The sequence below is a fragment of the Lepisma saccharinum genome, chromosome 16 (assembly GCF_977018435.1).
Source record: "Lepisma saccharinum chromosome 16, izLepSacc3.1, whole genome shotgun sequence".
Taxonomy (NCBI): domain Eukaryota; kingdom Metazoa; phylum Arthropoda; class Insecta; order Zygentoma; family Lepismatidae; genus Lepisma; species Lepisma saccharinum.
Window position 1 is genome coordinate 337,857 of NC_139244.1, and position 12,005 is coordinate 349,861.

General features: G+C 39.5%; 1 protein-coding gene across 10 annotated transcripts in view; it reads left to right on the forward strand.

Moving 5' to 3' along the window:
• LOC146000180 (protein turtle-like) overlaps nucleotides 1-12,005 on the forward strand; it is a 327,541-nt gene that overhangs the window by 132,840 nt on the left and 182,696 nt on the right. For 9 of the 10 annotated variants that reach the window (XM_083137521.1, XM_083137526.1, XM_083137528.1 and 6 more), the window contains exon 2: nucleotides 8,502-8,553. The exons of the other annotated variant lie outside the window; for it this stretch is intronic. The gene's annotated coding sequence lies outside the window, so the exon portion shown is untranslated. The remainder of the gene's footprint in view (nucleotides 1-8,501; nucleotides 8,554-12,005) is intronic. 10 annotated transcript variants of the gene reach the window in all.

A 12,005-nucleotide genomic window follows, 5' to 3' on the forward strand; every position in this document is an offset into this window, starting at 1 on the left:
CCACTGTGAATGCGACAACCGAGCGTTCAATTCCCCTCGCAAAGGAAACGTCGATCTTTGATTGCAGAGAACAAATCACGTGCTGCCTCCAGCGCCTCCGTCGGTGGGGGAAGCACTTATATACGTGATGGATGTCAAGGTCTTCCAACAGACGACAGAGTGGCGGGAGCGGTACCATGATAAACTTTCCCAGGAAGATATGGATGTTATTTATCTTATTTATGGAAAGTTGGTGCCGTGAATATTGTTCAGCCCGAATATTGTATTAGAGCATCAGTTGCTCGACAATATGGCAAAATCTTTCAAACAATGAAAGTGGTTTATGAGAGGGAGCAGGTCAGAAGTATGAACGCAGGGATTTTCAGCTGAAATACTTGAAGGACAGGAATGACCTTGCAGTTGAACTAAAAGTTCAACGCTTTGGAAACTGACTCACTTTAAGTGCACTTTAAGAAACGTTTGATACGCTGAGAATTGTTTCTAAGTATAATAAGGCGCTCATGTAAACCTAAGTTTTGGATGGAGAATGCTCTAGACCAGTGGTTCTCAAACTTCATTATTCTCATTTGCACCCCTTTAGTCGCAACTAAACGTTTAATGTACCCCCACCAAAGGTTTTCTCCGAATAGTGTTCTTCTTCCTGATTGGTGCGGCGTTTTTATATAGTCAAGGCGTGTATCTGCAATAGAGAAAAATGGCATTCGAGTGGAAAGATGGTAAACAAATAAACATTTCAATCCTACGTTTATTATTTTATTGCGTGTTCCTACGTTTACAATCGTTATGATTAGTTACAAGAATAAAAATGCGAAACACATGAATGCTAAGAAGTATGTAAAAAACTTTAATTTTCATGTAAAGGATGTTTCATAAAGTGCGCAGGTTTGAAATCGCTTGTCATTTTTTTGTTTGAAGCTTGGCAACACTGTTCTTATCATTTTCGTTATCTCTTATCATTCCGATTATTAATTGAGCAATTATTTTTCTTTCAGATATTCAGTTGAGTTGCCATGGAGCGGTTCACTATCGAGCAACGCGTCGGTATTTTGAAAACACATTAAAGAAACGGGGAGTGCTATGCAGAGACAGTTCGTAAACGGTCAACCATGCGGTCGCTATGCATTGTTTGTAACGGATGTTTATTCCTGCCACCCCGAAAACAATAGAAAAGTACGGGAAATCACATATCCACGGTATCCAGTTCATCCAGTGCAGGCCACTTCTCGTTTCAGTGAAGTGTTTTAAAAAAAAAACGACGCGTTGCTCGGTGGTGAACCGCTCCATGGCAACTCAACTGAAAAAAAAATGCTCAATTAATAATCGGAATGATATAACGAAAAATGATAAGAACAGTGTTGCCAACCTTCAAACAAAAATAAAAACAAGCGATTTAAAACCTGCGCACTTTATGAAACACCCTTTACTTTTTTCCAGAGCCATTGAAAGGAAAAGTAAAGAACAAAAATTAGTTTGTAAAGAAACTGTCAATGACAATTTTGGAGTTTTTATTGTAAATCCTCAGAGGTTGTAGTGAGAAGGCTGTACCTGCATAGCCTGACAGTTTCTTGATGTGTGATTGTGCACTTGAAACTTTCAAGCAAAGATTCGGCTCCAAATTTAGTCTCTTATACATTTCGAACTTAGACTAAGTACATGGCAGCAGGCAAAGCACACGGATATAATCCATCACCGACCATAACAATGGCTAATTATACCTTTGATAGAGTGGATGCCTTTATCTACCTGGGTTCTGTTGTGACACATGAAAATGATTCACAGGAGGAAGTAAAGGCACGACTTATAGCAGCGAATAGGGCCTATTATGGACTACAGAGACATTTTAAGAGCACCATATTGTCCAGAACAACTAAGTTAACACTTTACAAGACACTGATAAGACCTGTATTGACTTATGCTGCGGAAACTTGGACCAGTTCAAGGAAAGATGAACAGCTGGTAGAGACCTTTGAAAGAAAGATATTACGAAGAATATTGGGACCAATATGTGAGAATGGAAAATGGAGAAAGCGATTTAATAAGGAGCTCTACGACTTATATCAAGAACCAACAGTTATTGCTGTAATAAAGGTGCCTAGATTAAGATGGGCAGGTCATGTGATGCGCGTGAGTGATAGTGACCCTGCAAAGAGAGTGATGTTGGATAGTCCAGGTGGACAAAGGAAGCGAGGAAGGCCTAAATTAAGATGGGTGGATGGAGTGGATGAGGATGTTCGGAAGCTCCAGTATAGAAATTGGAAAGTTGTGGCAGAAGGTAGAGATAGATGGAGACAAATCACAGAGGAGGCCAAGGTTCATCAGTGGACTGTAGCGCCATAAGAAGAAGAATACATTTCGAACGAGTATTTAATTTCAAAACGTATGATACAAAGATTAGGAGTGTCAGCGACACAGTCAGCCTTATTTTCATGTTGAGTGTTTAAGCTATGAAGTCTGAAACAATGAAGTCTTCCTCTACACACCTGCAGCAAAAATGTTGTGTGGATATTCTCGACTTTTCTCTTCCGATCTGATCGCGTACCAACTTCAACGCGTACCACAGTTTGAGAACTACTGCCTAGACCGAAACTCGCTTAGGCCACTATGATTGCATACGAGTATATGGCATCCATCCTGAGACTCCAAACCCACAACCGTGAACGTGTAACAATGTGATAGCAACCGCTGTTTGAAAATTTTTGCAGGGAATTCATCACAACATGCGAAGGACCACTGCCTTCATGAATGGAGCGCCTAAGAGGCCATTGACGGAGGCACAAAAGCCATCGCTATAGAAACTGCCTCCGAAGCAGCCGAACAATGGCCGAAACAATGGCTTCTCCTAAAAGAAGCGATCAAACAACAAATTGCCGTGCGTTGACAGATTGCGTGCGGTTTCTTCAGGGAAAGGATGACGTCCACCACTGTTCCTGTCGTCCTGTGTGCACGTACCGGGAGAGAGGGAATGCGAAGGGCACTGGAATCGAAGGGACGAGACACGGTGTATTTCCTATCTACCCTTTCAAAACACGACATTCATTCTGAGCGACTGAGTCGCATTCACATCCAAAATAGAAAGCAGAGAATTACACCAAGCAGAATAGAAAATCAACCTCCAAGTTTATGAAATGTTATGATTAGACTCCTGATTTTTTTGTAATATCAAAGTACAAAATATGTACGTAAATATGTAACAATAATTGAGGCGTTGCGGATACGAAGGGCGAACTCAAGAAATGTGCATTGTGAGGAAATGCGTTTCAAGTTGTCAGGCACAGTGCGAACTGCACAAAAAACTTTGGAAATCACGCATGAAACATTCCGATGTACTGTTACAAAGTTTTTGTGGAGTTCGCACTGTGCCTGACAACTTGAAACGCATTTCCCTCATAATGTACTTTGTTGAGTTCGCCCTTCGTATCCGCAACGCCTCAATTGATAAAACATGTACCTAAATATGTATTATGAAAGGGATATGTAGCTAAATATGTAATATCAAAGAATATGTAACGTTACTAATAATAGACCATCCAAGCAATTTCAATAATTCTGCTAGATTTTATTTGAACATATTCAGCATAATTTTAATTACGTAAGTTCTTCAAAATTAAAATCTGTATGAAATTTATAAACTCAAAAAAGCACAGCAACGTGTACAAACCAATTTTGTCAACTATTAATCACTTTTCACATCGCAAATTATTGTACAATATGTAGATTCAAGAAGAATTAATGCATGCAGGACTGACTTATGTTTTGTTACGGAGTGAACCAGTAGTACTTTTCCATGTTTTCAGCCGTCGATCCGATAAAATGTTCTTGTTAGCTAAAAGGGGTGGCAGCATATTTCGATGTATTTTTTTGGTCTTCAGCCTGTCTTTCGACTTAGCAGTCAATTTTAAGTGACCGTAAGCACTATGCATTTCATTGATTACAAAATATGACATCACATGAGCTACAAATTTTCTTCATGATGTTTCAGAGATCGAAAATATAGGAAAAAGGATCAAGAAAGGAAAAAAAAATATACTGAAATATGTTGTTTTATGTAAAGTAAATTAGAAAATATGTAAGATCCAGGCAAATATGTAAAAATATGTAACATACTTATGCAAAATCATGTATAATTCGTTGTATGGTATGTACGTAGAAAGGAAGAGAATATGTAATTACATACAAATCCGGGGTCTAGTTATGCTTTCATGGAATGACCCCCCCTCCATAACCTCCATCCCCGGCCCTAATAAATTTAAGAATGAGGTAAAGAATCTACTGCTAGATGAGCAATATCTCTGTACAAGCTCCCACGAATAGCTACACAACACAGTTTAAACTGCATACAAGCCTCGCCAATCCTTGACAAATCTTCAACCACCATACTGTAATATTTACATTGTTCTATCTTACCTCACAAAACTAGCATAATTATGTACATTAATCTCAATATCCCTGCTCAGAATTGTTCAATACGTATGTGTGTGTGGATGTGTTTTCTTTCTTTCTTTTTTATGTTTTTTCTTGATTTTTTTATTTGTCCTTGTTATTTTCTTTGTAACCATTTTCTTGCTTTTCTTTTATTATTATGATTTTGTTTACGTAAACAGGCAAATGTGGGGTTAGGTGCTGATGACAATAACGAACGTGTCTATAAAATCCTGGAGCACGTTATTCGTCCTGGTGTGAATACAGCAGATTGATTGTTTAAAGACGTTCAAAACTTAATTGAACTACGAAACCAAGCGTTTTGTTTTGCATTGTGCCGAGCTCCGTGGCAGAGTGGTTAGCACAGCCCTTTGTAAATGTCCCCTCATCAATTTCATCGTATCATCACTCATTTTCATCTTCGCGATCATCCAAAAGAGGCAGAAAAACGAAGTTCATTGGTAAGTTAGTAACTTACGTTTATTAAAAAAATACTAAGCAAGATAATGACTTGAAAACCGTTTTTATTTTTGAACATAATCTCCACAAACATCCCATCGCTTTATCGCTTCCCCAAAACCTGCTGCATTAAAGTTTTAGGGCTTCTGTCCCAGCCACAGTCGCACCTCACGTTCAGCTTCTTCTTCATCTGCGAAACGTTTGCCGCCACAGTGCGCACACTTTTCGAAAATTCAAACCATCATGCATCATGCCGTAGGCTAAACCCTCCACACGTATCATCTCCACGTACAGTCCTCGAGTATGGTCGAGAATATTATCAAGCTGGATTGTGCTGCCACCTAATGGCACCTTTGTAAATACTCACTACTATTTTCAGCTATCCCATAGCAGTTTGGGACCTATTTACTGACTTGCCCTCGTAAAATAAACCAAACAAACCAATCAGTGTTTCGCATTGTATCGAAGGCCAACCAGAAATCTGGCCACTAAGATTTAGTTGGTGCGGCTTTTGGAATCGTAATTTCTAATAATAGGAAAGTTTCTATCATAATATTTTTTAATCAGTTAATGATTAATTTACTCTCTCATGACAGAGATTCTTTCACGAATTCCATTCTCGCTGGAAGTCAGATTTTTATTGGATCGGCATCGTGAAGAGAACGAAGCATCTACTCAATGAACAAGAGGAACTGAGGCGCGGTTGTCTAGTCGATAGGGCGTCTAACTACCACGCCGGAGACCTGAGTTCGATTCCAGGAGCTGGTTGGCTCTGGGGCTCATCCAACCTCACACCAATGGGTACCTGGGTGCAATCCTAGTATGTAAAGGTGACCGGAGCGTAATGCTTATCACATCACCTCCAAAATGGCCGAAATCGAGAATGTGTGGGGCCCTATCCCCACATCCCCTAAATGTGCCTTCATGGCGGTGTTTACATATCCATTTCACAGCTCCCTTCCAGTTTTTTCAACATTTTTCCCCCTTCAATACATCTAAACGAATTTTCTTTAATCTTGCAACACTGGTCAGCGCCATACAATGCCATGTCATAAAGTCCGGGACTTTTCTCCAACTCCCGTGAAAAATTCCTAATCCCTCCCGTAAGGTTCTTTTTCCTATCGGGCACCACAATATTTCGTTCCTTAGCGCCTCGGCCCTTCCTACGGCTGTTTAGCGACTCGGGTCACACAGCACGGCGTCTCTATTGATCCCACTGCAGCGCCCGCCGCCATGTTGCCCTCACCAGCGCCGGAAGCGATTGCGGCCGGACGGCAAGTCAGGGAACGCAAATTACACGTTACTCGGCAACGCTGTGCGATGCGATGCGATTAGTTGCACGATACGAGAACTTTACTCTAACGGAATTGCTTTCTTAAGGTTCTAATCGTCAGAGCTAGAAAAATAAGACTATTTGGGAGATTGTTGGTTCGAATCCTAGAGATAACTGAACAGTGGCGACACTAAGGTGGGGCAGGGAGCTATGCCCAGAACTCGAACCTGCGTCTCTGGCATGTTATGCCATTTGTCAATCTACTGAGCTACTCACGCTGGTCGACCACGGTTTTTAGCTGATATTTTTGCGCATTAAGATTCATGTTAGTGGAATCCAGCTGCAGAAAGTCAGTCCTGGTATAAAGTTCAACTCGAAAACTTTTCTTGTATATGCCTTGCAGCCAGGCACGTATCTAGAACTATGTTTCTGGGGGAGGGGTCTGAACCAAGTGTCTCAGGAATAATAATAATAATGTTTAAATTAAAATAATTATATTAAATCAAATTAATACTAATTACAATACATAAATTAATAATATATTATTATTACACGATTAGGTAAAAATACTGTATAAGAATAGAGGTATAACAGGGCATATTCATTACGTAGCTTACCTGTAGTTAAGATCGGAATAACTTACATAAAAACAAGTGCCCTGGCAATGAAATTAATCTCAAATAGATGAATAATTGAATATTTATCGAATGACAAAAATGATGTTACATGTAGTTGGAGAAGAGTAAGTTTCTGATTAAAATTTTATGCATATTATTTTGAGTAGTAGTGTACATAAATCTTCTTTGTAATGCCATTCAAAGCCGTGTGATCCCAATATAATCCTTGCCTTCTAAAAAGTTCAGAGGAAATTCATTTCCATCGATTATGCAACAAATGCTAATATATTCATTACTTAATTTTACTACTTGGTAAGTCTTTGTGGGAGTCCGGATCCCTTGGACCCCTTCTAAATACGTCCTTACTGTCCTTCAGTGCCATATGATGATCCCCTTGCAATAAGTTCAGAGGAAATTATGCAACAAATGCTGAACGAGTATATTTTCATTATTTCATTTTCGTACTTAGTAAGTCTTTCGGGTGGGGCGGAGGGGGTTCCGGACCCCCGAAATACGTCCTTCGTGTCTTTCATAGTCGTAACATTCCAATATAGCCTAATCCTTGTCTTACAATAAGTTCAGAGGAATTTATATAACAACGGCTAAATGAATTTTTTTTTTTCATTATTTAGTTTTAGTACTTAATAAATCTTTCTTGGGGGGGGGTCCGGACCCCCTGTACCTCCCCCAAATACTAAATACGTCCTTGCTTGCAGCCAACTAGCACGCACTGTTTCGCCACCAGAAGCGAGATTAAAGAACACTGAACTTTCGATTCGAAGCTCTAAACGCAGTCAGGCCGAAATTTCTATATAAGCCCGCCTCCGTGGCTAGAATATCGCGCTACGACGCCGGAGTTCCGGTTTCGAATCCCGGTCTGGGCATGAGTGTTCTTTGTGAACGTCCCGCCATAAATTTCATCTCGTTCTCACTTTCGCGGTTAACCAAAAGTGGAAGAAAATCGAAGTAAAAATAAATAAATCAATCAAATTTGCATGTTTTTTTTCAGCACTGAAATGCTGAATGGACCGTTAGAAGTTAATCGTAAATACGTATGTTTCTTACTGGAAAACAAAACCTTCGCCAGATTTCTATATGAAACTGAGCCTGGAGAAATCTCACTGTGGGGCAAGTCTCATATTTTCCCTCTGTCGTCCATTTGGGTCACAGAGGCTTAATCCTCTGTTTGACTTTTGGCTATGATATTCCAAAATCGTCAAAATTACATCCGCTTAGAATTCCTTGTAGAGCATTTACGTGAATATTCGTGTGGTTTGCATTCGCTGTTGTCTAGATATTATTAAGAATTTAATAGACTTAGGTACAAATGAAAAGGGACCTTTTTTGTATTTTTTTTACATAATTTTCGGGCCTGCAATGCAAAACAAGTTTCTTTTTTTATTATGTTTTCCAAGGATGAAGAGTTGTGAAAAAATGTCTATCGGGTTCTTTGAAGTGTGGCAAAGGAGGTGATTAACAAAATGAAAGATAATTTAATTCTGAATAAGATGGTTTTCGAATCGTTCGTTGCATTTGGATTTCGAGAACGGAATGCTCCAAACCCAGGCCTGGGAAAAAATCCCAAGTTGGCTCTGAGTAGAGAGAGAGATAAGTAGTTAAATTATGAATTAATTTACTTTCTTAGAAAAAGATGAAGCCATAAATTAATTCGAAATTCGTTGAAATGAAGTGTGATGTCACATTTTCTCTATTTCCTATTTCTCTCTTTCCAGGCCGATCTGACGGAAAGACGGACTGCTGGCTACAAAGCAGGGGCGGAAGTTGGTGAGTTCTGTTGAGATTTATGGCTCCAATGTGCCGTACAGTTTATGTAATTATGAGATGCATTCGCGTTCTAGCCACATCACTCAAGCTCCGGACGTAGACATTGTGTCTTTAGACACGGTAGTCTAAACACATTTGTCGATGCTGTTTTTAATCAACATAAAAAGCTGTTTTTATCCGCTAGACTAAGAGAAATACATACTCTACAATACATCGGAGGCTTTTTTCAATATTCAAGCGCATTACGACAAAACTGAAGGTCGTTGTAATTCTATGCTCAGGAGTCGATACACGTCTCTGCGAAATTGTATCTCTTCGCTTTAGCTGTCATACTACACGTCGAAATGTTAGTAGCTTATTTATTTGTTTTTAGTTTTGTTTTACATGCTTAAAGCATGAACATAAAGAACGCGCTGTAGGAACCTGCCTGTTAAATCTGTTCCACAAGCGGACTGGAAACATCAAATGTATTTCAATCCACTGATGCTCAAGGCTAATCGTGTCGGCTTTGATCTAGGTTCCAGGTTCGAATCTCGACCTGGGCAAGGGTTTTCTTTGCGAGTGTGTCTCAATCAGTTTCAACTAATCATCACACATCCTCATCGTCGCGATTAAGGAAATGGGACAGAAAAGCGACATAAATAACAGAAATACAAATACAAGAGTAATAGAAAATAGCTTTAGCCGGCCTCCGTGGCGGAGTGGTTATCACAGCCCTCTACAGGTCCCGGGTTCGAATCCCTGTTTCAGCATGGGTGTTCTTTGTGAGCATATCTTCATCCATTTCATCATATCACTTTTCCTCATCGTCGCGGTTAGCCAGAAGTGGCGTAAATGTGATTCTAATTACAGTTTATAGTGATATCCGAGCCCCTGTGCCATGTTCGTCAACTGGGATCGACCCCGAGACCTCTCGATTACAATGTGACAGTGTATGCGATAAGGTGTAAGCGATGCATCCGCATGGAAGAAATCTCGCCAGGTTTCCCGCGCATCGATTATCGATATATAAGTGTTGACAGTTGAGCATCAGTTGGTGACCGTGGCGCCCCACTTTCTTCCCTCCTCCCTTTCGGAATCCGAGGGACAAAAGATTAGATTAAGGGGACACCGCGGCGCTCGGCGATCGTCATTTATCTTCATCTGTTGCGATGTCTGCGCAAATCAACCTGATGGGATAGAAGACGAGCGCTGACGTAGTCGTACCAAGCAGAGCCACCTTGCGGCTCTTCCCTCCAACTAAGTGCTTCTCCGACATGTTCAGTCATGTTTGAAATGCCGGTGGAACGTTCCCTGTCTCTCTCTCTTTCTTTAATATTTAAGGAAGGGAAACGGAGAAAGACAAGCGAAGAGAAATAAATAAGGGCAGAGGAAAGTTTTCATGGCCTTGTGGTCTTGTTGCTTTCTCTATTTATAAGCATTATTAGGTTTTATGAGACACTCTCATCTCTTTATCTTGTCCCTTCCCTTCTTTGTTTCTTTCAGCCTCTGTTTTTCTTCTTCGAGTCAATAACTCTTTTCATATCGGTTCTGCTAACCCGAAACTTTCCGACCTCAACCCACAACCTGATGTTATTTGTAATCGCCAAGTTATTTGAGAATAGCCATAGGCGTAGTTCTGGAGGTGCCAGAGGAGGCCTTGCCCCCCAACTTAAAAAAAACTAAAAAAATAACACATGATTAAGTTCAGTTACTACATTTTTGTTATGAAGCCATACCGCAAATCTTGACGCTTGGCATGGTCTCATGTGCGGTAATAGCGCAATAGCGGGTCTTAGACGATTTGATTGATGTGTACAGTTTGAAGAAAGAAAAATGTAAAATGACTTTGTGTTCAGTCAACAGTTACTGCTGGGGCATCCAAAGAACTTTCAATTTAATTTTTCTAAAATTTCTGAAGCTTACTATTGTACCGTAACTTTTTTAAAGTAATACGAGTATTGTATCAATAAAAAAATGCAAAATGCAATAATTGTACTGTTTTGCTTCTTTTAAAACTGACAACCAATATACTAATTAACATTTGTGTACTTAAGCGAGGAAATTTAACATTTTGAAATCTAAAAGTCCTAGAACTCAGTGTTTTTAAGTTTTTTTGTTTTTTTTTTATTTCCGGGGGTAGGTCTCCGGACCCCTTATAAGCTAGGGGATATTCAACAACCCTCAGGTACATCATATGCTTCTCCCAGAGTCTGCCCTCCCCAAAGCAAAAGCTCAAACTCCGCCCATGGGAATAGCACGTGAACTTATGAACCATTTTGTTCATATGAACTGTTTTTATTATATTTCCCTCTGAGCAAAAGAAACGTAGCATCAATTATTTGAGCTGATAAAAATATGGAAATATTTATTTTCATGTTCTTAAAATATTCAAAATATGTCCTAAGAATTAACATTTCAGTGTAAAATGGCCACCTGTGCTGTATCTGGATTTTTTTCAATAAATAAGTAAATAACTTTGTGTGTGTACATAGTCTAGTTCAGCGGCGGCGCTTGGGGGGGCGTGAGGGAGCAGTTGCCCCCCTCCCACTTCTTTTTGCCACTTTTGTCCCGCACTGTGCTAAACCTTATCCAAGAAGGGAAAATAAACTGTCCCTTCCACCCAGTTTTGGAACCCAATCGCCGCCACTGGTCTAGCAAAAACATCTCACGTTCAAATCATGAGTAAATTATAGAATTTTTATTCTAGGTTTCCTCATGTGCTTCGTGATATCTAGCTCCTCAGAATATCCGATACATAAGCATTCCTTTTATCCACAAAGAAACACAGGAACTTTCTAATTCTTTTATCCGACTAATTTTTTTAAATAATTTTCCACTTGTTTATAAAAATCCCAAGTATTAAATTAGTTCAAGACTGATCTGCTAAAAGGTTTCCCATACTTTTGTCACATCTCTTGTTTCTTCTGTCCTTTTTCGTGCTTCACTTGAGTGTCCACAGAGGAGTGATGTACCGGCAGCCATAACTTCACGTATTTCGAAGGATTAAAATGTTTCAGGGGTGAACCATGTCTATCGGCGTGATTTTGAAATAGACTAAATTCGAAAACAACATCGTTCAAAAAAATTCCATTGGGGATTTTTCGACTCTCTAGGAGCAAATCACGAGTTCACACGTAAAGAAACGTACCGGAACAATGTTCCAGTTCATTCCGGGCGATATGTGTACATACATATAAGTAAAATTACTAAAAATCCATGTTAAAAAATGGAAAATAGAATGAGTATAAATTATCGACATTTTAAGTTTTTGTGCGATTAAGAACTGAAAAAAATATTTCTTCATATATTTGACATTAATTTTTTGCCAGGGCACTTGTCTTTATGCAATTTACGCAATCTTAACTACACCTAAGCTAGATAATGAATACGTGTTGTTATATCTCTATTCTTATTCGGTCTTTTTACTTATTCATGTAATAAACATACGTGGGTTGGAGATTTAATAGTGC